At 38.6% G+C, this 27,403-nt stretch overlaps 1 pseudogene; it reads right to left on the bottom strand.

The window, feature by feature from the left end:
- Positions 1 to 950: 950 nt before the first annotated feature.
- On the bottom strand, positions 951 to 15,440 carry LOC148122798 (uracil-DNA glycosylase pseudogene; annotated as a pseudogene).
- Positions 15,441 to 27,403: the final 11,963 nt, after the last annotated feature.

Below are 27,403 nucleotides of genomic sequence, written 5' to 3'. Positions count from 1 at the left end.
CCTGAACTCTGCCTCCTTTCTCCCAGCATTTGGTTTAGTTTTACCCACCTAGCTCTACTCTACCCTATCATAGGCCCAAGGCAGTTTCTTATTTCTAAGACTAGAGAGTGGGAGCTCTTGGGAGGAATTGGAGATGACAAAAGTGAGGAGATAAGAGGAACCTGGGATTAAAGTAACCAGAATGTACCTTACACATGAGTAAAATCAAGGTGAGTGATGTGGGATTGCCCTCTGTATGCTGTTAATACCATTGGTTAATAAAGAAACTGCCTTGGGCCTATGTAGGGAATAGAAGTATGTGGTGAAAACTAAACTGAATATTGGGCAAAAGGAGGTGAAGTCAGAGAGACGCCATGAAGTCCCTACCAGAGACAGATGCTGAACTTTGCTGGTAAGTCACTGCCACGTTGCAAAACACAGATTAATGAAGATGGGTTAAATTAATATGTAGGAGTTAGCCAATAAGAAGCTAGAGCTAATGGGCCAACCAGTGATTTATTTTTTTTTATTTTTTATTTTTTTCCAAACTAAAGTCTTTATTATCCTGCCCAGGCAGGGTCACTTCTCTAACCAGCAGGATCTACTGAATCCAGGATGAGGTATAAACTTAGATTGTCTCTTAAAAAAAAAAAGACTGGAAAAAAAAGATGTACTTGCCCCACTCATAAAAGACAATATCCTCCAGTGTTGCAGAAAAACATAACCTGCCTGAATTCAGTCCATAAAAACCAGGACCCTGGGGTTGGATCCCCAGCTCTACACACAAACCAACATCTAGCCATCTGCTGTGGGAAACCCCAACTCCAGAGGCAGAAGAACCCCCCCCCCCCCATTTAAAACAAAAATAAACCTGTCCTCTGCTTTGCTCAACTCACTAGTTGCTTAAGGCAAAAATCTAGACAAGCAGCAGGATGGGCAGCAGCCACTTCTCCTGAGCCCCGGAAAACACACACTCACTCCCTTTGTGATCACGAACAGTCTCACTTTCTATCCTGATTTCTCAAGATCGCAAAACACCCTTTTAAGACATAAGGGCCCGAACGCCTTGTAACCTCTAGTCTAAAGGCAAAAGTAAACAGCAGTAGGTGCCAAACTTTTAGCTGATCAAAAGGTACAAATCTCTCCCCCAACCCAGTACAGCCCAGAGGGCCAAGTATGTGACTGGACCGTGAGGAGCCGCGTGCGTGGCTAGGCCACCCTGACTAGCCCAGAGTTCCACCTAGTGCCAGTCGAGGTCTGGTTGCTTAAGTTGTGGTTTCTGCAGCCTGATTGGCACGTGACTGCTTTACAGAGATCTTTCCATCGTCTTCACACACAGAGACTTAACAGGGACATTCCCAGTGACTTCTAAACTGGCCAATGCTTCAGTGGCAGTAGTATCTCAGAGCCACTATTGGAGACCGGTGGCCCGCACTGCAGATCACAGCTCCTTCCAGTTGATGGGCCTCTTGCCAGACTTCTGGAGCAGTTCATTGGCTTTAGAAAAATGTCTACATCCAAAGAATCCCCTGTACACCGACAGTGGGGAGGGATGGGCTGTTTGCAGGACATGGTGATGCTTCCTATCGATGGCACTGCCCTTCTTCTGAGCATAAGAGCCCCACAGTAGGAAGACCAGGCCAGTCAGGTTCTGGTTTAGCCAGGACACAACCGCATCAGTGAACTGCTCCCAGCCTCTCTCCTTATGGGAATTGGCCTGGTGGGCGTGGACAGTGAGGACAGCATTGAGGAGGAGGACACCTTATCTGGCGCACCCCGACAAATCCCCATGGCCCCATGGATGAACAAAACCATTGATGTCTGTAGACAGCTCTTTAAATATGTTTTCCAAACTGGGTGAAGGTGGAACTGGTCTTTGCACACTGAAGCAGAGCCCGTGAGTTTGATTAGGGCCGTGATAAGGATCCTGTCCCAGAATGACAACCTTCATATCTCGGATGTCACACATCTGGGTCCACGTGAACACCTGCTCCGGAGGTGGATAGACCTTGTGATGTTTTCTCTCTTCAGCAACAAAGCCCATTAGCTTGACGAAGTAAGGCTTCCCGAACTCTCCGTTCAGGTGCTGTTTCCAGCTCTTGCGCAGGCGGCAGGCACGTTGCGAGCGGCGAGCCTGAGCAGGGCCGCGGCCTTGTTCCTCTGGATGCTGACAAGCTGCTCCTCACTGAGCGGCGACGAGGGCGGCTTGGCCGGCTCGTCCTGCCCGACAAGGGCCTTCTTGGCGGGGCTGGCCTACCAGGAGTCGGGGTCGGAAGTAAGACTTCGCGCCCTGGCCATCCTAGGCACGCAGCCTCCGCGCCAACCCCAAAGGTCGCTGCCAGAAGATGCCCACGGCCCATCCGACCTGGGCCGAGCAGACCCGGGCTGAGCCGTTGCGGCTCTGCCCAGCCCCAACCAGTGATTTAATTAATACAGTTTCTGTGTGATTATTTCGGGTTTGTGCTGCTGGGCAACTGGGTAACAAACAAGCGTCCCCCCTAAAACAAGTAAGAATTAAAGAACCAGAAAAGTAGGACAAAGGGCTATCTTCTGGGGATTTCTCATCCATTGTAATCTTGACCCCAGAGTGCCTGAGTTTGTCTCCATTGGGCCTGCACATAGCTTAATCCATTATTAGTTGACAACGGATCTGAGGAAGGCAGATAAGGTCCCATTCCTTTTAACTGAACTATTGGAAACTGGTGGATTCTGGGGCAAGAGACATTTATTCAGTGATGAACCCACGGACAAGCCACTAGTCTCTCACAATCAGTTCCAACCTCATTGGCATACAGACAGACCTGGTTAATCTGAGTGGGTAACAAAAGAAAACCAAACAAAACAAAATGTGAGGCCAAGGGAGGAAGTGGAGATGACAAAGGTGAGACATAAGAGAGACTGGGGACTAAAAGTAACCAGAATGAATCTTACATATGAATAAAATTTTCAAAGAAAAACTCCATAAAAACTTAATTTTCAAGTTCATGAAAATGACATAATTATATTATAATCTCAAAAAATAAAAAAATTCAGTCCCAGTCCAGCTTTTCTAGAATCACGAATTATAGGCTCAAAGACTTTTAACTATGGCTAGAATTCACTTATGAGTGAGTACACACCATATTCCTCTTTTTGGGTCTGTGTTTGGGATCCTAGTCTGGTTGGACTCACCTTCCTAGACCTTGAACTTCCCACAGGGCAGGAAACCCTGACTGCTCTTAGGATTGGAGAGGGAGGAGGAGAGGGAGTGGGGGGGAGGAGAAGAGGGAGTGGGGGGGAGGAGAAGAGGGAGTGGGGGGAATGGGAGGGTATGGGGAGGAGGGGAGGAAGTGGAAATTTTTATAAACAAATAAATAAATAAATTTGAAAAAAATAAAAAAATTAATTAAAATTTATTTTAAAGGTTTATTTTATCCATTATTCAAACATAGACATCTTTTTTTTATTAAATTATAAAAGTTTCCATTTCAGCCCCTCCTCCCAACACCCTCCCACTCCCCCCACTCCCTCTCCTCCTCCCTCTCCATCCCCTAGAGCAGTCAGGGTTTCCTGCCCTGTGGGAAGTTCAAGTTCCTCCCCCCTCCCTCCAGGTCCAGGAAAGGTGAGAGTCCAAACAGACTGGAGCGCCAAAATCCAGTATAGGCAGAGGAAGCAAGTCCCAGTGTCATTGTCAATGGCTTTTTAAAAAGGCTCCGGGCCAGCCACATTCAGAGAATCTGGTTGGATCTCAGATGGAGACCCATATTGGAACACCGAACTGAGCACTCCACGGTCCAAATGAGGAACAGAAAGATGAAGAAAATAAAAAAAGTAACCAGGACTGCGAGGGATGCGAGCACCCACTGATACAAGGGAACTGATATAATGAGAGTTCACCAAGGCCTGTTGGACTGGGACTGAACGAGGTCGTGAAACATAGACATCTTTATTATGCTTTTTCAATTTTAATGCCTCCCTTATACTTCTATTCAACTCATGCAGTTTTAAAATTAGTTGTTTGTTTGTTTGTTATAAAAATTTTCAGGTCCAAATTTTAGATATGCAAGGTAATGGAAAAATGAAGATAAGTTACCATCAGCATGTTTTTTCTTGATTCACATTTTTACCTTTTATCCTAATTATTTTTGTGTGTATATGTTTGTGATCCTCTAAAGTAGACTGATAAGAGCAATTTTATTTCTTCTCCTTGCAGTGTAGTACTACAGGGTCCTCCCACCCAGGAAGTAATATGGGATTTCTGATTTTCACACACTTATTGCTTCCATTGTTCACCTAGCTTTGTGAATTGAAGAAAATACAAAGACATTGGTGAGCTAGAAAAAGATAAATTGGGTGATTCTCAATGCTCCAAAGTTAGCTAGAGAATGAGTCAATTTCCATATTTGATCCATGCATCTCTATAGTTCTCAGAGTCTATCTTTTCTGAGTGACAAGAGCTTCATTTTTGCCTACATTTCTTAAGTTGCCTGGATTAGTTTAAATAGTGGAAGGGAATGTCCTTAATATTTAGACAGTAGTTAGCTTTCAGAATTTCTTTTCTGAATGTCTTTTTTCGTCATTCTTTTGTATATAGGAAGTGAGTGGCAACTATCCAGATAATGTCTAAAATAGTTTTCCTAGAGCAATTGTACAGCACACTAGCTTTCACTACATGGAAGTTTAAAAAAAATCAAATGGAGAACTTAATTTCTGAAGTAATGTCTCCATTTGAAAACAAATTATATAAAAACAATTTTATTGTTTTCATTTTCAATAATTTTATACATATGAGTCAAGTTCCTCTTGTTACTTGAGCAGATACCATCTGCTCATCTGTAACTGAGCCAAATTTTACATTGGAGGCTGATTTCATATATAATTCTATTACATGAAACACTTATCTTCACAAGCAATGAAACTCTGGAAGATTTTAATACTTTCCTAAAGCTTAAATTTACTTATTAAAAACATATAATTTTTCTAAATACTTGTTTATTTACCACCTATTCAAGAGGAATCAGTTATCCATTGACATATAAATGTGTTCTATTATCTATCTATCTATCTATCTTCTGTCTGTCTACATATATGCATATAAATGTATATATGTATATATATGATTTATATTCTTCAAATTGACACCAGAAGATTATTTCATCTAAGTGTGTAATTCAACTGATGCTTTATTTTGACAAGTGTTTGACAAGTCTCCTCATGTGCCTTTGATCACCTGTAACTGTGCTAGTTTACCTACTTGATATTAGGGATGCTTTCTCATTTGTCTGGGATCTTGCTGGGAATGACTCTCATCTGTGTACCTGGTCCTCTGTAAGTCACCCAGGCATATTCTTGTCATGGGTGTAAGGGTAGGGTAGAGAGAGAGCACTGATGGTGTGAGTGAGCACAGAAAACATACTGCATCCTTGAGACTCAAACTTGGAATGAGCAAAAGTTTAAAGACTTTTTTACATCTCCAGACCAGAAATTTTTTCTTTTTACTATTCATGCTACATACCAGTACCTTGAGTTTGAAGGCTTATAAGGAAACAAATATTTCAGAGAATGCCTTGACCATGATTTGCTGAGTAGATTGTGGCAATGCACTTGTATCAATTTACTATATTATTTACTAGTTTCCCTCCATTTAATGTTAACAACACATTTCAAAACAATCTCATGTGACTGGAAATATCTGGTGTTTTCCAAATGCTTTCACTATATGAAAAATGACAGGTCCTAAAACTTTGTGAATTTTATTATAGGATTATTGTTTTCAAATACAACTTATACTACTCTGTTTATTGGCATCTTAATTTCTCTCCATAACTTGTGTCCTAAGAGGTTATTAATATTTGCTGTATGTTCTTTTTAAAATTAAAATTATGAAGTAAGATTAATTTCAGGGTGTGTTTTTTCTCATGCCAACATTTCGCCCCACAATGCTGCCTTGCATTGGTGGACCTAAAGAAGGCTGCAAAAATGTTCCTGAGTCACAGCAGCTTCACACAGCTCTGTTTTTGTTCCAGGATCGCTTGTAAGTAGTCCGCAAAATCATTCCTGCCAAATTTGATTTGGAAAAATAACATATTTTGAATATGACATATGTTTGAAATTATCAGAAAATGCAGCCAAGATTTGGAAATTAACGAGGAAAAGTTATTTCTGAAAATATTTGAGAGCCAAAAAAGTGTTTGAATTAAAAAATTAGGACATTTTATTGTTTAGTAAATTCAATAATACTGAAAAAGGTGCAGAAAAAATAGCAATCATTTTTTGCTTTCAGTCTAACTATCCTTAAAGACTTTTATAATAATTAAATGAGTGCACTATGTGTAACTTATATGCAATAATATTTAGATGAGCTGAAAAATCCTATTTATTATTATTTCTAGAATAAATCATGTGCTTGTATTTTGCCATATGTAAATGGGATAAAGAGATAAAAGATAGACAGATATAGTTGAAGGGACCCAGAGCAAAAACACAGTCTGGATCCCGGCTTCCATCCAGAGGGCCATCGGAGGGGTGACTTTGTTTCTGGCCTGCCACAGGGGCCCAGTGAGGAGGATCTCGGACTTTCCCCGACCCCATAGACTCCCAGGTCACCCTGCCGTGCTAGTTTCACCCTGCTGAGCTCTCCCGCCTGCCATCCCAGCTTCCGTCCAGGTACAAACTTCTTTATTTCTCCCTTCCCCCCAGGGCCATAAAATTTCCCCAGCTCAGCTGCCTTGCAAGCTGGGCCTGGGCTGTAGACACATCTCAGAAAGAGGGAGTGCCTGTGCTTCAATAGCCTGCCTGAGGAAAGGTGGGCATTCTGTCAGTAAAGTCCCTGCCCACCAAGGGAATGTGACCCGGTACCAGAAGTTCCAATAGAGAGCATTTGAAGGAAGAGATGGGCAGACGCCAAGGCAAGACCTCGTCTAACAATCTGAAGAACAACATGAAAACACCAGATCCCAACGACCCTACAATAGAAGGACTTGAATACCTTAACCCAGAAGAAGTGGAAAAAAGTGCCATTATGAAAGCAATAGAGTCCCTTAAACAGGATATGAATAACACCCTTAAAGAATTGGATGAGAAGTATAACAAAAGGTTTGAAGAAATGAGTATAGAAATGGATGAGAAGTATAACAAAAAGTTTGAAGAAATAAGTATAGAAATGGATGAGAAGTATAACAAAAAGTTTGAAGAAATGAGTGTAGAAATGGATGAGAAATATAACAAAAAGTTTGAAGAAATAAGTAAATCCATGAATGATACCCTGAGAAACCAAGAAAAAACAATCAAACAGGTAAAGGAAACAGTTCAAGAATTGAAAACTGAAACGGAGGCAATGAAGAAAACACAAACCGAGAACCGGCTGGATATGGAAAACCTAGGTAAACGAACGGAGACTACAGAATCAAGCATAACCAATAGAATACACGAGATAGAAGAACGAATCTCAGATTTTGAAGAGACCATAGAGAAAATAAATGCTCTGGTCAAAGAAAACGGCAAATCCAGCAAATTCTCTACACAAAACATTCAGGAAATCTGGGACACAATAAAAAACCAAATCTAAGAATAATAAGGATTGAAGAAGGAGAAGAACTGCAGATCAAAGGCCCAGAAAATATATTCAACAAAACTATAGAAGAAAACTTTCCCAATCTAAAGAACGATATTCCTATGAAGGTTCAAGAAGCATACAGAACACCGAATAGACTTGATCAAAAAAAAAAATCCCCTCGCCATATAATAATCAAAACACAAAACATCCAGATTAAAGAAAGAATATTAAGAGCTGCAAAGGAAAAAGGTCAAGTGACTTATAAAGGTAAACCTATCAGGCTTACACTGGACTTCTCTATGGAAACCATGAAAGCCAGAAGATCCTGGATAGAGGTACTGCAGAAACTAAGAGACCATGGATGCAAACCCAGACTACTATACCTAGCTAAGCTATCGTTCACTATCAACGGAGAAAACAAAATATTCCAGGATAAAAATAAATTTAAACAATTCGTAGCCACAAATCCAGTCTTACAGAAAGTAATAGAAGGAAAATCGCAACCCAAGGAATCCAACATTGCCATCACTACCTACAATAACCCAGACATCTAGCGACCCTTCACAACCACAACTCAAAGAAGAGAAACACACAAACTCTTCTACACATACACACACAAAAAAATAATAACCGGAGTCAACAACCACTGGTCATTAATATCACTTAATATTAATGGACTCAATTCACCTATAAAAAGGCACAGACTAAGAGATTGGATACGAAAACAGGATCCAACATTCGGCTGTTTACAAGAAACACACCTCAACCACAAAGATAGACATCTACTCAGAGTAAAGAGTTGGGAAAAGGTTTTCCAAGCAAACGGACCTAAGAAACAAGCGGGTGTGGCCATTCTAATATCTAACAAAATTGACTTCAAACTAAAATCAATCAGAAGAGATGGAGATGGACATTTTATACTCATAACAGGAACAATTCATCAGGAGGAAGTCTCAATCCTGAATATCTAAGCCCCTAATATAAAAGCACCCACTTATGTAAAAGAAAAACTTTTAGAACTCAAGGCAGTCATCAAACCACACACACTAATAGTAGGAGACTTCAACACACCTCTCTCACCAATGAACAGGTCAATCAAAGAGAAACTCAACAGAGAAATAAGAGAATTACTAGAGGTAATGAATTAAATGGACTTAACAGATATCTATAGAACATTCCACCCAAAAAGGAAAGAATATACCTTCTTCTCTGCAGCTCATGGAACTTTCTCGAAAATTGACCACATACTCAGTAACAAAGCAAACTTCCACAAATACAAAAAAAATATTAGTAACCACCTGTGTCTTGTCGAATCACCACAGAATAAAGTTAGAATTCAATAACAATTCGAACACCAGAAAGCCTACAAACGCGTGGAAGTTGAAGAGTCAACTACTGAATCATCCCTGGGTCAAGGAAGAAATAAAGAAAGAAATTAAAGTCTTCCTTGAATTTAATGAAAATAAAGACACAACATACTCAAACCTATGGGACACAATGAAAGCGGTGCTAAGACGAAAGTTCATAGCACTAAGTGCCCAATTAAAGAAAACGGAGAAAGCACATATTGGAGACTTAACAGCACACCTGAAAGCTCTGGAAAAAAAAGGAAGCAGACTCTCCCAGGAGGAGTAGAAGATTGAAAATAATCAAACTGAGGGCTGAAATCAACAAAATAGAAACACAGAAAGCAATCCAAAAAAATCAACGAAACAAAAAGTTGGTTCTTGGAGAAAATCAACAAGATTGACAAACCCCTATCCAAACTAATCAAATGGCAGAGAGAGAACACTAAAATTAATAAGATCAGAAATGAAAAGGGGGACATAACAACAGACATAGAGGAAATTCAGAGAATCATTAGATCTTACTACGAAAGTTTATATGCTACAAAGTTGGAAAATGTACAAGAAATGGATTGGTTATTAGATAAATACCATTTACCAAAGTTAAATCAAGACCAGGTGAACAATCTAAATAGACCTGTTAGTCACGAAGAGTTAGAAGCTGTTATCAAAAACCTCCCGACCAAAAAAAGCCCAGGGCCAGATGGTTTCAATGCAGAATTCTACCAGAACTTCCAAGAAGAGCTGATACCTATACTCCTTAAGGTATTTCATGATATAGAAACAGAAGAGTCATTGCCAAACTCTTTTTATGCAGCTACAGTTACCCTGATACCAAAATCACATAAAGACACAACCAAGAAAGAGAATTACAGGCCAATCTCACTCATGAACATCAACAAAAAATTCTTAACAAAATCCTGGCAAACCGATTTCAAGAACACATTAGAAAAATTATCCACTATGATCAAGTAGGCTTCATTCCAGAGATGCAGGGCTGGTTTAACATACGCAAATCCATCAATGTGATCCATCATATAAATAAACTGAAAGAAAAAAACCATATGATCGTCTCTTTAGATGCTAAAAAAGCATTTGACAACATCCAACATCCCTTTATGATAAAGGTGTTGGAGAGATTGGGGATACAAGGATCATACCTAAATATAATAAAAGCTATTTACAGCAAGCCGACAGCTAACATCAAACTGAACGGAGAGAAACTCAAAGCCATTCCATTGAAATCAGGAACACGACAAGGCTGTCCACTCTCCCCATACCTCTTCAATATAGTGCTGGAAGTTCTAGCAATAACAATACGACAACATAAGGTGAACAAGGGGATTCAAATTTGAAAGGAAGAAGTTAAACTCCCGTTATTTGTAGATGATATGATAGTATACATGAGTGACCCCAAAAACTCTACCAAAGAACTCCTACAGCTGATAAACACCTTTAGATCAACTCCAAAAAATCAGTGGCCCTCCTATACACAAAGGATAAAGAAGCAGGGAGGGAAATCAGAGAAACTTCACCTTTCACGATAGCCACAAATAGCATAAAATATCTTGGGATAACTCTGACCAAGGAAGTGAAAGATCTATTTGACAAGAACTTTAAGTTCTTTGAAGAAAGAAATTTAAGAGGATACCAGAAAATGGAAAGATCTTCCTTGCTCTTGAATTGGGAGGATCAACATAGTAAAAATGGCAATTCTACCAAGAGCAATTTATAGATTCAATGCAATCCCCGTCAAAATCCCATCAAACTTCTTCACAGACCTTGAGAAAATAATAATCCATTTTATATGGAAAAACAAAAAACCCAGGATAGCCAAAACAATCTTATATAATAAAGGAACATCTGGAGGTATAACCATCCCTAACTTCAAACTCTATTACACAGCTACAGTATTGAAAACAGCTTGGTACTGGCATAAGAACAGAGAAGTCGACCTATGGAATCAAATAGAAGACCCAGATATTAACCCACAAACCTATGAACACTTGATTTTCGACAAGGGGGCTAAAGGTATGCAATGGAAGAAGGAAAGCATCTTCAACAATCTGGTTGAAGCAGATAGTTCATAGTTCATAGTTCATAGCAGCACTATTTGTAATAGCCAGAACATGGAAACAACTTAGGTGCCCCTCAATAGAAGAATGGTTAAAGAAGTTGTGGAACATATATACATTAGAGTTTTACTCAGTGGTAAAAAACAATGACATCTTGAATTTTGCATGCAAATGGATGGACATAGAAAACGCTTTACTGAGGGAGGTAAGCCAGACCCAAAAATAGGAATATGGTATGTATTCACTCATTAGTGGATTATAGCCATAATTAAAGGGCTTGGAGCCTATTATTCATGATCCTAGAGAAGCTAAATAAGAAGATGAACCTGATGAAGATTATTTAGCTATCCGCCAGGAGGTACGAAATAGACAAGAGTCCCAGGTAACCTCGGGTGCATGGGGGGGGGTGAGGGGGTTGTTGGAAAAGGAGAGGGTTAGAGAGAAGGGAGTAGAGGAGGAATGGGGAAAACTCGGGGGACTGAGATGAGGGAGGGAGGAAGGATGGATATGGGAACAAGGAAGTATATATTTCAACTAAGGGAGTCATTTTAGGGTTTACAAGAGACTTGATTATAAATGGGATCCCAAGTCTAAGGAGAGATCCCCAGATTGTTCTCTGGAGAGAGGAGAGGGTGCCTGAACCGGCCTTGGCCCTTAACCATACTGATGAATATTTTGCTTATCACCATAGAACCTTCATCTGACGATGGATGGAGAGAGAGACAGAGACCCACATTGGAACTCTGGACTTAACTCCCTTGGTCCAAACGAGAAGCAGAAGGAAAGAGAACGTGAGCAAAGAAGGCAAGACCAGAGGGAACCTTCATCAGAGATGGATGGCGATACAGATGGAGACCCATATTAGCGCACCGGACTGAGCCCCCCCTCATGGTCCAAATGAGGAGCAGAAGGAGGAAGAACATGAAAAAGGAAATCAGGACCGCGAGGGGTGCGATCACCCACTGATACAAGGGGACTGATCTAATGAGAGTTCACCAAGGCCAATTGGACTGGGACTGAACGAGCACGTGATCCAACCAGATTCTCTGAATGTAGCCGAATTCTCTGTACGTGACTGGCCCGGAGTCTTTCTGAAAAGCCATTGACAATGACACTGGGACTTGTTTCCACTGCATATACTGGATTTTTGGAATCCAGTCTGTTTGGCTACTCACCTTCCTGGACCTGGAGGGAGGGGGGAGGAACTTGAACTTCCCACAGGGCAGGAAGCCCTGACTGCTCTTAGGGATGGAGAGGGAGGAGGAGGGGGAGTGGGAGAGTGGGAGGGTTTTGGGAGGAGGGGCAGAAGTGGAAACTTTTATAATTTAATAAACTTTGAAAAAAAATACAGTCTGACAACTTGATAAACATATTGTGGTTTCTGTAATGAATTAACAAAAGACATTTCCCCCCAATTATCCTGGAATTTGCGAATTCCTTTATGTCAAGGCTGAGCTCATTTATTAGCCAGCTCTCTACAAGGCACTGAGATTCCAGAGTTGCAGTCGTATAAACAGTTGTAAGGAGACTCAAAATCTCTTCGAGGAGAACACAGTCTCCAAGTTGTTGTTCTTGTTCCCATCAGGGCCCCATAAATAGGAATAGGATATCTTTTAGGGATATATCTATATATCTATATATATAGTAAGATAAGTGATCCAGGCTAGTCCAAAATGAAAACATCAGTAGTCACCCCTCTATGGAAAAAGTCTTTGTCTAATGAGGTGCTCATTGTGAGTGCAAAGAACACAGTATGAGGAGAATAATTTTGTTATGGATACTCACTATGGCCAATGAAATGAAAACACATTTCTCAAGGTAAGACATAGAAATGGTCAGTTGTTGTCTGAGGTTTCTGTCCTGCTCAGCTCCCACAATCGTTAAGTCCCAAAGAAATCACACAGATATCTATATTAGTTATAAACGGATTGGCCCATTAGCTCGGGCTTCTTATTAACTCTTATAACTTATATTAGCCCATTATTCTAGTATACTAATAATACTTTGAACAGAAAAGTCCATTAATTGTCTTACCTGGATATGTAACCTATGTGACACAACACTGACCTCAAGATTAGATACGTTCACTGGTAAAATAGTAGCTTGATAGGGAACCTTTATGAAGCATTACTGACATGTCAGAAAGTATATGCCTACTGGTGATATAATTGAAAATCTGTTGTAAAGATAACCAACCACTGTCTCATTGATCTGAAGGTTACTGCAAAGTAGGAATCATCATCTGGTCTATTTGTTCAAATTTGACAGCCATAACAATTTTTGCGTATAAACATTGTTATTTAGGAAGCTTTTAGAGAGGATAATCAGTTTCATTTAACAAAATAACATCAATAGCTTCTCTACATGGTCCTGTAACATCCTTTCTAAAAAGCTTCCTAAATAACAATGTTTATACTCAAAAATTTTACTACTGTCAACTTTGATCAACTAGACTTCTTTTTATATTGTTTATCATAATTAAGAGTATCTGTCAAGACTCATAACTGATCAAAATGGTGAGAATTTGTGACATTCAAATACTCAGTCATAAATGTGACTTCTTTATCATCTTCACAGGGTTAAGGCTCAGGGAACATTGCTGAAAATGTAAAGTGAATTTAAGAGCCAGAGAAAGTAGGTAAATAGTGTGGAAAGCCATCTCCTAGTAATGACATAGTCATTTTACTCTGAAATTCACAGCAGCTCTAGTTACCTATGCAATATTGAGTCCATTAACACTTTGCTATGTAGAAGGATAGGGTTCATGAGGTTTTACCCACCCCTGGACATATACATGAAATTAGTAATGCTAAGGAAGGGAGAGACTTTTTTTAATTGTAGAGCCACTGTTAAGGTAGTCACACTCCTATAAAAACCTGTTACTCATGGTCCTGTAAACAATGTGAATGTGATCTACTGGGTCATGGTGGGAGGAGCATAGAAGACATAAAAACATTAGAAGTATTAGTTGGATAGGAAAGGGGGATAAAAGGAATGAGAGTGAGATAAGAAAATAATGGAGGGATGAATATGACAAAATACATTATGGACATAAGAGAAATGTCAAGAAAATCCATGTGCACTAATAAAATTTCTAATAAAAACAAAAAGAGATAATACAAGAAATGAAATGAGCAAGTCACCATCTCCCTTATTGACCTTCAAATGAAGTTACTGTTTCTTGCTCTCTTAGCCTTTATACTCTGATGTCCTAGACCACCTGGCTCTGAAAACAGTAGTATCTTTATCTGAAGGAACAACAATTGCATTAAACTGGCTGCTAGGGCTTCCATTTGACTTTGATCATGCCATATCCTTAAATCAGCAGGTTAAGAGCGGACTTACAACATTAGCAGGACAATTGACCCAAAATACCAAGAAGAAATTGCACTACCATTTCACCTAAGAGAAAGGAAAAGTATGTCTGCAGTGTAGAACATACCTTGAGGCATTTTCTAGCATTACCCTAGACTATGATTAAGGATAAAACACATAAATCCCAGGGAAAAAAATGTTCTTAGCCACAAGCAAAGGAAATCATGAGGTGGCTTGTTTATAGATAAGGAAATCCAAGATGCCAGAGAAAAATCTATATGAAGGGTTAATTGTGGAGAGCAGTAAAGAGAAGAGAATGACTATGGAAGTTTACCACCTCCCTACAAAGTTAGCACAGTGAGCTGTGTGTGGGAATTGTATGCACAATCAATTATTAACCACCATTTTGTGTTTAACAGGTGTGATAGCTATGTTGGTTATCAATTTGATTATACCTAGAATGAACTGCAATACAACCCAGAAATCCAGGGTACACTTATGATCAGAACCTTGAGTCAGAAAATAAAAAAACATTCCCTTGATCTGGCTCTTTAGCCTGGAAGACACAGACTTTTGATCTGAATCTTTAGGTGTTTTGACACACACTTTTAAACAGATCTTGAGACGGTAAGGCACACCTTTAAACTGGTCCACACCTGCTGGAACTATTTTTCTGACACCACTATAAAAAAATCAGTTAGTCCTAAATATAAGGAAGATTGATCGACTTTGAGTTTTATACCATTGATATATATATATATGTCTACTCGAAAGTCTGTAAATTATTGTGGCTTTGTAGTTAGCTATGAATTTGAGAAGTGGTAGTTCTATATTTTGTTCTTTTAAAAGATTGATTTGGTTAACATAGATCCTTTGCAATTCTATATGGATTTTAGAAGAAACTTGTCAATATCCTTGGATAAATTTGTCAGTTTTTATTAGAATTATACTATAAATAAATAAGTATATTAATTAGTGCATTATTGTTGTGACAAAATGATTGAAAAGAAGCAACTTAACTTTGATTTCAGGAAGATATTCCAGCCCATCGTAGTTGGGAATGTATGTTGGCAATTGTGTGAGGCTTCTGGTCATATTGATTCTGCAGTCAGAAAGTAGAAAGAGAACAAGAAATGGGACCCAACTATAAAACATAAGGGCTCAATTCTATTAACTTACACTCTCTACCATGTTTTTACCTTGTAAATGGTCCACAGTCTTAAGCAGCACAAACAGTATTAGTCAAGCATTTAAACATATGAGTCTTTGGAGACATTTTACTTTCAAGGCAAAACATAGCAACTCATTCCTCATATGCTTATTTATATCTCATGATAAAAAATGTATTTACACCAACTTTAAAGTTGTCATGATTTTTAACAAATACAAAAGTGTTCAATGTCTTAAGAGTTTCCTGAGATTCAAAGAAATCTCTGAAATGTGATGTCCTGTAAAGTAAAAATGTAGCTTACAAACTCCTAACAAAGAAAGGCAGAGTAGATGCTCCCATGATAAAATGTGATATCACAGTATGCCAAAATTACACCAAAGCAAGACCAAAATTTTGTAGGGAAATTCAGAAATCTTATGCCTATTATTTATGGCTCATAATGTGATCAACTCAGATCAAAGGTCTTGGTAGACTTGTCCCTCCAGTTCTTCTGCCTATACCACACTTATTTTTCCTTGGGTGAACTAACATATATACCCCTAGCATATAACTTTATTTGGCTATCTTTGGTCTTGATTAACTTCAGCAGCTCTCTGGAACTATAGAGCTAGAAAGCATGACTACTCGTTGCTTAGGGTCTTAGCTAGGGTTATTCTTGTGGATTCCTGAGAATTTTTAGTGTCAGATTGTTATAAAGAGGTTGCTTGTTTGTTTCCCAACTGCTCAACCCTGAAAAAAATCACACAGAAACCTTATTATTATTATTATTATTATTATTATTATTATTATTATTATTATTATTGCTTTTTCAGGACAAGGTTTCTCTGTGGCTTTGGATCCTGTCCTGGAACTAGCTCTTGTAGACCAAGTTGTCCTTGAGCTCACAGTGATCTGCCTGCCTCTGCCTCCCAAGTGCTGGGATTAAAGGTGTGCGCCACCATTGCCCGGCTCAGAAATCATATTATTTACAATACTGTTTGGCCAATAGCTTAAGCATATTTGTGACTAACTCATATCATAAGCTAACCCATCTCCATTAATCGGTGCATCACTATAAGGTGATGTCCTGCCAGCAAAGTTTGAGCATGTTTGTCTCCAGCAGTGGCTCCATGGCTTCTCCCTGACTTCACGTTCTTCCTCCCAGCATTCAGTGTAGATTTGCCTGCCTAGCTATGCTAGTCCCTATCAACAGGAAAAGGCAGTTTCTTTTTTCACCAACAGTATTTACAACATTCAGAGGGGAATCCCACATCACATCCCCTCCCTTTTCGGTTTAATTGAAAAGGAAGGTTTTAATTGTAAGATAGAAAAATTACGTATAACAAGACAGTTATCAAGCAAGAATTATAGTTACAAAGTTTATATCCATTTTATCTTTTATCACGACTAAGTAAAACTATATCTATTCTTCAGCACCATCAAAGACTCCAGAAGAATACAATATTACCTAAGTTAACAGGAAGTGCATTATAAGCAACTTACAAAACTTTAGAATTAACAGAGACTTCTAGCTACCTGGACAGTCACCCAAAGTTCTTCTGTAATTGCTCCAAGTGCCTGCCTTAACTTTTCAGTGAGGCATTTTACCATGTGAAAGTCCTATATTAAACCACATCCTTCATCCTATGTTAAACACCACTGTTTTGGAGCACCCAAAATGGTATGTACATAGCATTTTTGATATTTCATTCTCTTTCATGACTTTCTTTTTCAATGAACAAAAAGGAACTTTATTTTTTTTTGTTTTTTTTTTAAGTAAATTTTATTAAATTATAAAAGTTTCCATTTCCGCCCCCCCCTCCCAACACCCTCCCACTCCCCCCACTCCCCCCCTCCTCCCCCTCCGTCCCCCAGAGCAGTCAGGGTTTCCTGCCCTGTGGGAAGCTCCAGCTCCCTCCCCCTCCCTCCAGGTCCAGGAAGGCGAGCGTCCAAACAGACTGGATCCCCAAAATCCAGCATATGCAGAGGAAACAGGTCCCAGTGTCATAGTCAATGGCTTTTCAGAAAGACCCCGGGCCAGCCACAGTCAGAGAATCCGGCCAAATTCCGAGAATCTGGCTAGATCACGTCCTCGTTCAGTCCCAGTCCGACTGGCCCTGGTAAACTCTCATCAGATCCGTTCCCTTGTATCAGTGGGTGATAGCATCCCTCGCAGTACTGATTTCGTCTTTCATGTTCCTCCTCCTTCTGCTCCCCATCCGGACCTCCGGGGGCTCAGTCCGGTGCTCCAATGTGGGCCTCCGACTGCATCGCCGAAGGAACTTTATTTTGTTGAAAATATTGCCATTTTCTTTTAATTAATTATTGCTTGTGTTATTGTATAATAGTTTTTGCATTTTAAAATTGTTTTGTTTTAAAAATCTCCTTGAGAAAATATAATCCGTTTTATGCTTTGCCCATATTTTTCCAAAATTCTCAATAGAAGACTAATTACTTAATTAGATCTTAATAAGGATCTGTTGATGGAGTAATTATCTGAAAAAATTGTCTATAACTCTTGTCTTGTCTGGCATTGTGAAGTTATATACGTCACATAAATGACTTCACTTGTTGAGAAAATAATCTGACGTTAATAACAAACACAGCTATGTTTCACTTGCTAGTTGGTACTTAGTGGAACATGGCCCAAGTTTTATAATATAACTTGTGTTCTGAATGAGACTATGTAATTCTTACTAAAGGGTTATCATGTCGCTTACTTGGGCTATAAGAGGAGATGCCATTAGCTTCAGGGAGATGGCTCAGTGAGTAAGGAGCTTGGCCAATGAGTTCATTTCTTTTCTAAGAAATATTGAGTGAATATTCTTTCAATAGTTATAGATATACCAACCCCTACTTACGGATGAAGTCAGAGCACATACAACATGTCTGTCCTCCTCACCAGGTTCTTGAAAACAGTTCTCAGATGATCATAAACACACTGTAACACCTAATTGATATTGACTGCGTTCTGAAGCATTTTCATAAGAATTAACTTTAAGAATGGAATGAACAGCTATAAAACAGTTACCCATAAGAAATAGGAAAGGGGTTGGATAGGCTTTAAATCATCACAGAGAAGTTTATCCAGGATACAACTCGAGGATTGTATTAGGCTGTTTCTGAACACAGAAAACTATGTTTCTGCCTGGCTTTCATTTACAGGATTTCCAGAATCTCCTTAGTCAGATTTATCTTTTCATATGGAAGGATTAATCAAGATAATACCATCACAATTTGCTGCACATTTTTTCCCATGTGCTATTAAATATATTCAGAACTATTTCAAAGGAGTGTAATGTCAGCTTCTTGTCACCAGCATCTCATTTGTCATACTGGCAATATTTGAAACATCTCCTATCTTTCAATTTTTTTGCACATGTAGAATACATATAATTTTATGTACCTCTTTTGGGCTTTTTAAATCATCTTCCTGTATTGCTAGTTTTTCATGCAGCCAGCAGTGAATCTAGTGTAGATGATCTAAGTAAGTTATAAAAAACCCTAACGTAAGTATACAGACTCATAAAATGTAGTCAAATAGTATGCAGCTGGATAGAATAGATATTTATCCTACCTCTACACTCCACACAAAGCAGTGTGTTTACATATATTGACACTCTAGGTGAGAAGCTTGTCCACACATAAAGAGGTTAGTAAATCCAGGTGCACATACCAATCATTGAGTTGCAGTTCATGAATCAGTTTGAGCAGACTTTTACTAAGTAGCCATGGGCTCATTCCTCTTTTGTCTGATCCCTTTCTAGTGATTGGTTTAAAATTTAATAGTAAGAGCCAGTAAGAAACTTTAGACATTTCATGCTATGGGAGTAACTATTCATAATCAGCTGTTCCCCCTTTTCCCCTTGAATCAGTACTTATTCTCTACATATAATGAGGTGACAGGATTTTTAGGTTATAATTTTATGTCAGGTGCGAGACCATAAAACTTTATGTGATTTTACTAATGTTAACGTTTACTAATTTTCTAAAATGAAGTTGTGTTACTGTCAGAAATTGAACTTCTGTTAACTAGATGAAGTTCAGTGTTTGTGGACCCATTCCATTTTTGATGAATCTTAGCTTTTTTGGTAGGACATGTTTACCAAAATTCTTCTGGTTGTAAGTCACAGGATGCAAGTGGGATTGGCTGCAGTGAAGAGGAATCTGGCTGATATGAGTGATTCTTGGACCTGATAGTGTTACCCCAAGAACAGGGCTTCAGAGATTGGATTTATAACTTTCCTGCCCCACAATGGAGAATGCCACTTTTTCTTGCAACTTCCACTTTATGAACTCTTCCAGGTCTCTGATGAGTTCTGCCAAGACTATTTGCCAGAATGCTCAGGGTGTGTGTAATTTTCACATGAAAATTTCCAGACAGAGGAAACAGATGGCAGTAGGAGAAAAAAATGTCTTTGTTTCCTTCTATGGGAAGAAACAAACAGTTCTCCCATATTGTATCAAAGACCTTGCTGGGTATCAATCAGTTAAGCTCATTAACATGGCCTATAAGGGCTAAAATATAATATGTCACAACGTTCATAAAAATGTTACAATTAAAACTATAAAGAACTGCACAAAATTCAGTTGATTTAACACTTCCCAGAAGTGTGTTATTTGTTTATAAACAATTGTAAAAGCCTTTTATATGTCTCATTTAAGAAGAACAGAAGGTTAAATGACTGATGCAGATTGATTCCTTCTATTACCGTCTTTCCATCCTTTATCATTTCCAGGTTTCCAGCATTACCTGGTTTTTGATGAATGGCTAACAGATTGTAAACATACTAACTACACACTTTCTTCCCTGTACTTAATATCTTCCACCAACAAGGAGAAGTTTTCCCTGCTTTCCACAGTTACCAGTGCTAAGGTGTACCAAACAACTGCCTTCCCATCATCCTTTGGTCAGGAGTCAGCATCTCTACAGAAGCAGGGGACCTTTCTGTCTGGAGAGCTTTTCATAGAAAGAGTTCATGTCTGTCATTCTATTCACAGCTACCCTCATTCAACATATTTATATTTTAGATTAGTTATCACATGAGGCTTTCCATTTCCTTCTTTTCCCTTCACCTTGTCTCTTTACAGTAATTTAATAATTAATTATTAATTAATACCTGAATGATGTGTAATGAAGAGGTGTACAAATTTACACTATTTTGATAGTCAAATCTGCAGAAAAATTCCTTTTATTTAGTTCTCTTTTTCTGGAGGAGACTGTTAAGAAGTATACTAAAAATGCATGTTCAGAGAATGAGACTAAGGAGCATAATACAGTGAGGTTTTTTAGAGGAACTTTTCATTCTCACTACATATTCAAAGCTCAGTCACGTGAGAGTGGAGGGAAACCTGAAAGAGTGAAGAGTTTCACATCAAGATCTGGAGTTAGGAGTCTCATATGAGAGTGAACATGCGATGTTTGTCTTTTTGGGTCTGGATTATCTAACTCATTGTGATCTTTCTAGTTCCATCCATCATAAGATTTATGATTTCATTTTTCTTTATAGCAAAATAGTATCCCATAGTGTACATGTATCACATTCTTACTACCCATCTGTTAGTTGAAGGACATATAAGTTTTTTCCATTCCCTAGATATTGTGTACAGAACAGCAATGAACATGGCTGAGCAAATAAGGTGGAGTCCTTTGGGCATATGCCAAGAAGTGGTATAGCCAGGAGATACAGTAGCTTTATTTTTAGCCTTTTGAGATTTTCCACATTAATTTTTAGAGTGGTGGATTACTTTTCAATCTTGCTACATAGTCATAGCTCAGTCATCTTTAGAAAGAGAAAGAGTGCAGGGAAACCTGAAAGAGTGAAGAGTTTCACATCAAGGTCTGGAGTGACTGAGGGATGTATTATCCTCATTTGTTGTCAGTTGTATTGTAGATCTTTGCCTTTCTGGCTTTAGTAAAATGAAATTTCAATGCTGTTTTGATTTGCATTTCCCTAATTGTTTAGGACAATAAACAGTTTTTTTTTCCTATTTCTTAGGTCTTGTTTGTTCTTTAGAGAACTCTGTGTTCAAGTCCCAGGCCCAATATTTGAATTGGCCATTTTTGTTGTTGCTTTGATAATGCTTTTTTTTAGTTCTTTATGTATTTTATTTTTATGATTGATTGTTTATTATACTTTTTGATTTTTCAGCTGTGCAGAAGCTTTTTACTTTCCTAAAATCCCATTTTTCAAACATTGGTGTTAATTTTTGGGCAAAATAATTCCTATTCAGGAAGTCCTTTTCTATATCTATATCATGTATGGGATTGCTTATGTTTCCTTCTAGCATTCTCAATAGGCCTTTGATCTGTCTGGAGTTAGGGACTTTTTGGTGCAAGGTGGTAGATATGGGGCTAATTTCATTCTTCTGCATGTGAATATTCAGTTTTCATAGCACCATTTGTTGACTACGCTTTCTTTTCCCCATCACAGGTTTTGGAATCTTCATCAATATTGGGATAATTATGTATACACTTTTTGTGCCAATACTGATTTGTTTTATCACATGATACATCAGAAGATCTGAAATGTTAATCCCTGCTGCATTATTTTTTCCCTCTGAATTGTTTTAGCTCTCTGGATCTTTCTTGGTTCTATATGAACTTTACTATAGTGTCTTCTATTTCTGTGAACAATGAGATGGGGATTTTGATTGAGATTGAATTTTGAATTGTGTGTGTATAAACTCATCTTTTATATTGAAAATAAATTCCTTTCTCGTACAATATATCCCAAACAGTTTCCCTTACTTCCACTCATTCCAGGTCCTCCTAATTAGCCCTTTCTGGAAGAATTATTGCCCCTCTGTTTCCTCTTCTTAAAAGAACAGGTCTCCAAGAGATGCCTGACAGACAGGACAAAGCAAGATACAGGGAGACAAGGTGAAAACCCTCATAGCTAGGCTGGACAATGCCACCCTAATAGTAGGAAATGAGTATCAAGAACAGGCAATGAGAGACAACCACCACTTGCACTCTTAGGAGTCTCACAAGAACACCAAGTTAACAACCATAACATAAACACAGAGGACTCGGTACAGACATATGTAGGCCCTGTGCTTGCAATTTCAGTCCCAATTTGAGCCCTGCTTAGTCAATTTAGTGGGCCATGTTCTCCTAGTATCCTCCATCCCCTATGACTCCTACAACCTTTCATCTTCCTCTTCCATGAAGATCCCTGACAAAGCAAGTGAAGTAAAACAGAGATATATCTTCACACCGTGTGATCAAATATCCCACAACATTGCAGTTCTTCACTTGCCTTGCACCTTCTGATGGGTTTAATAAGAACTGAATGGACAATATCTAGAAAGGAGGTGATATTCTTTCTGTGTTTATGTTGTAGAAAATTTAAGGAATATTATGCATAACTCTTCTTTAAAGTCTGATAGAATTCTGAGCTAAAACCATCTGGCTCTGAGCTTTTATTTTGGGTGGGGGAGACAATTAATGACTTCTATTTTTCCTGAGGGGGTTATAAGCTTATTTAAGTTGGTAATCTGATCTTTATTTAACTTTGCTTAGTGCTATCTATTGATAATAATTTCAATTTCTTGTACATTTTTCTCTTTGGTGAGGTACAGCTTTTTAAGTGTGTCATTATGATTCTCTTTGGTGTCTATTGTTATTCTGCACTAGTGTGGGACAATGGTCTGTACTCTATCAATTGAATTTTAATAAAATGCTGATTGGCCAGGTGCCAGACAAGAAGTATAGGTGAGGTGACCAGGCAGGAAGTAGAATGAGAATTCTGGAAAGAGGGAAGTTTCAGTCTGCAATAGTCACCCTGACAAAGAGAAAGCCAGACACAGATCAAGCAAATGTGACTGCCTCACCAAAAAAGGTATTAATCCATATGGCAAATACAGACCAGACTTTTCGGATAATATAAGTTACAATAGCTAATAAGAATCCTAAACTACTAGTCCAATCAATTTATAATTAATGTATACCTAGGTGTCTTGCTTTTAAACTGAATGTCTACAGCACTTAATGGGACAGAACCCTCAGTCAACAAATGGTGCCAACATGGACAGTTGCATCCACATAAAGACTGAGAGAGCTTGGGAAGTAATTCTAGACAAAATGAATAGAGTTAAGCATGGCTCATTGATAGCAGTACTTTCTCAGGTGGGCTCTGCTTGTTAGAGGCAAGTGCTCTCTTTAAGCGAGCCATCCTTTCTCAGTTTTAGCTGCAAAACCTTGCAGCTCCTTTAAGTGGTTCTGCCATAAAACACTAAAAATGGTTTTGATGCAAAGCTGACCACATTATTTTTGATGGCGTCAGGTACCTTGAAATTCCAGCCAATACTCTGCCTTGAGGATAGACTCTCATAAAAACTAAGGAATGGGCTGGATCCAGCTGTCAAACCATGGCTTAAATCCTAGCCATACTGCTTAGCAAATGAAAGACTCATATAGTCAGAAAAAGAGAGATATACAGTAAAGATAGATTCAAAGGCAAAGAGAACCTCTAAATGGTTCATAGTGTGTTTACAATACATGTAGGCTTGGAAAGCAAGTGAAAAGAATAAAGTCTTTACAATAAAAAAAAGAGAGTAGTTGGGTGTAGTGGCACACACCTTTAATCCCAACACTAAACGGCAGAGGCAGGAAGATCTCTGTGAGTTCAATGCATGGTGGCATAGATCTTTAATCCCAGCACTTGAAAGGCAAAGGCAGGCAGATCTCTGTGAGTTCAAAGGACAGCCTGGTCTACAGATTTAATTCCAGGACAGCCAAATATATACAGAGAAATCCTGTCTCAAAGATCCAAAAAATAAAAATAAAAGAGATAGAGTTTAAAATAAAGCCATATAAAGATGAAAAATACACAGAAAATCTGAATATTGTATGTTATTTTGTTTCCTTTAAATTGTTGATGGTTGAGGAAGGAGCCAAAGCTTATAAAAAACATTTGTTTCTAAATGCTGCTGAATTTATTCAAGATAGGTATTTTGAAAATAATTTGACTTCAGAATTGAAGTAAAAATATATGTTACTTTGGAGAAGAGGCTTTGATTTTTTCCCCACTGGAAATGAGAAGCTGTGGATTCATTCCAAATTAAGAAAATTTAGGTTTGATCAAGGAATACCTTCTGAAAAATCTCTGATAGGAAAGGATGGCCCAGATGTTTGAGTTCAACATTCAGAACAGCATCAATATGGCTGGCTGAGAGGTCAAGTCTCACAGAATATTCCCGTCAGGATTTGACCATAATTATAAATTTTCTATGGGTCACTATATGCTTATCAGTGCCCCCAATTAGTAGAAAATAGTCTGGAAAACCACACCCACATTTCCAAAAAATGAATTATGGGTGTTTGCCTTTGTTTAGAATGTTGGTTGCAAGTTTTTATAGATAATGGTGAGTAGAAAAGCTAAACAAAGTAGATTCATTTTAGAATTCTTTTTTTTTTAAAAAGGGGGAAGTGTTGTGGAGCAATGGTCTGTACCCTGTCTTTTGTATTTTAAATAAACACTGATTGCCCAGTAGCCAAGCAAGAAGTATAGGTGGGGCGACTAGGCAAGAAGTAGAGGCAGGGCAATGAGAATTTGGGAAGAGTGAAGTTTCAGTCTTCAGTAGTTATACTGACACAGAGGAAGCCAGACAGAGATCAAGCAAGGTGTGATTGCCTAGCTGAAAATGGTATTAAGTCATGTGGGTAACAAAGATAAGACTTTTGGGCTAATGTAAGTTAAAATAGCTAATAATAAGCCTGAGATACTAGGCCAATCAATTTATAAATAATGTAGACCTTGGTGTATTTCTTTGGAACTGAATGGCTATAGGACTTGGTGACACAGAACCCTCAGTCAAGTCTTTTGATTGATTTTAGTTTAAAATCTATTTTGTTAGATTTTAGTATAGCTACAGCAGCTTGTTTCTTAGGTTCATTTGAGTGGAAAATTTTTTCCAAGCCCTTTACTCTGAGGTGATATCTGTCTTTGAGGTTGAACTGTGCTTCTTGTATGTAGCAGAGGGATAGATTCTGTTTTTGTATCTATTCTGTTAGCCCATGTCTTTTCATAGGTGAGTTAAATCCATTTATATTAAGGGATATTAATGACCAGTGATTTCTAGTTCCTGTTGTTGGTGATGTTATTGTGTGTGTTTTTCCCTTCTTTGAGATTTGCTGCTGTGAGACCATCAATTGTTGGTGTTTTTTGTTGATGTAGCTAACTTCCTTGGGTTGGAGCTTTTCTTCTAGTATATCGTGTAGGTCTGGGTTTGTGGCTAGGTATTGGCTAAATCTGGTTTGTCATGGAATATCTTGTTTTGTTTTTCTACGGTTATTGAAAGTTTTGCTGGGTAAAGTAGTCTGGGCTGTCATCCATAGTCTCTTAGTGTTTGCATAACATATGGCCCTGACCTTCTGACTTTCATTGCCTCTATTGAGAAATTAGGTGTAATTCTGATCTTTATGTGTTACTTGGCCTTTTTCTTTTGCAGCTCTTAATAGTCTTTCTTTATTATGAATGTTTAGTGTCTTGATTATTATGTGGTGAGGGGACTTTTTTTCTGGATCCAGTCTGTTTGGTGTTCTGTAAGCTTCTTGTATCTTCATTAGGATATCTTTCTTTAGGTTGGGAACATTTTCTTCTATGATTTTGTTAAATATATTTTCTGTGCTTTTGAGTTAAACTTCTTTTTCTTCTTCTTCTACATTTATTATTCTTAGGTTCAGTCTTTACATGGTGTCCCATATTTCCTGGGTATTTTGGGTTAAGCTTTTATTAGATTTAATATTTTCTGTGATTGATGAGTCTATTTCCTCTATTGTATCTTCAGCACTTGAGATTCTCTCTTCCATCTCTTGTATTCTGCTGTTTATCCTTGTGTTTGTGGTTCATGATCATTTTCTCATGATTTCTGCTTCTATAATTCCCTCTACTTGTGTTTTCTTTATTGTCTCTATTTCAGTTTTCTAGTCTTGAATTATTTCTTTCATATGTTCATTTGCTTTTTCTTGGTTTTCTTTGAGGGATTTGTTAATATCTTCTAATTTTTTGTTTGTCTTTTTCTCCATTTCTTTGAGGGAATGTCTCATTTTCTCTTAAGGGCCTTAAACATTTCCTAAAGTTATATTTAAGTCATTTTCTTCATCTATATTTGGTTGTTCAAGTATTGCTGTTGTAGGGTCATACTAGTGTCATGTTGCTCTTTGGGGTATTGCATGTATTCTTACCTTGTCTATTCATCTTTTTATCTAATTGCTGTAGTTGGGGCTGTCTGTGACTCTGTTGATCAATCTTCCAGGTGTCAGTGTATCCAAGGATTAGATAATTGCTTCTCATGGTGCATTCAGTGCCATGGTTCCAGTCACCCTGTGTGTTGCTCTGTGTTCCTGGCAGTCACTCAGTGCTCCTGGGGTTTTCTCTGCTGCCCTTGAGTTTTCTGTCTCAGTCCTGCTCTGGCTGAGGTTGCCAGCTGAGACTTGTTTCTGTAAACACCCTTGATCTGGATCTGCTCCTGTAGAGTTCCTTGGCCTGGGGTTGGTCCCACAAAAGTCTCTGGCTCTGATCTACTTTCTCAGATATCCCAGACTTGTGTTTGCCTGGATCATAGAGATCCTGGATCAGGCCTACTCCTTTAGAGGTCCCAGACTTATGCCAGACCTGCAGAGGTCTCTTGTTCTTGTCTACTACCTCAGAGGTGTCTGAACCTACAGAGGTCCTGGCTCAGGCCTACTCCCTCAGAGGTCCCAGACTCAGACCCAGACCCACAGATGTCTTTGGTTCCTTCCTACTCACTTGGAGATTCCAGACTGATGTCTGTACCTGAAGGTGTCCTAGCTCAGCTCTACTACCTCAAAGGTCTCAGACTCACACCTGAAACCGGAGAGGTCTGTGACTCTGACTCACTACCCCAGCAGTTGCTCCTTTGTAACTGCTCCTTTGTAGATCACTGTCTCAGATCTGCTCTTGCCTAGGTCACTGGCTCAGTCTTGTTTCTGTAAATGTCTGTGGTCTGGATCTGCTCCCACTCACACAGAGTTTGT

Source organism: Myodes glareolus, chromosome 3 (genome assembly GCF_982192425.1).
Source record: "Myodes glareolus chromosome 3, mMyoGla1.1, whole genome shotgun sequence".
In the NCBI taxonomy this organism is placed as follows: domain Eukaryota; kingdom Metazoa; phylum Chordata; class Mammalia; order Rodentia; family Cricetidae; genus Myodes; species Myodes glareolus.
The sequence above is the reverse complement of the archived record's forward strand: the minus strand, read 5'-3'. Positions and strand labels throughout refer to the sequence as shown.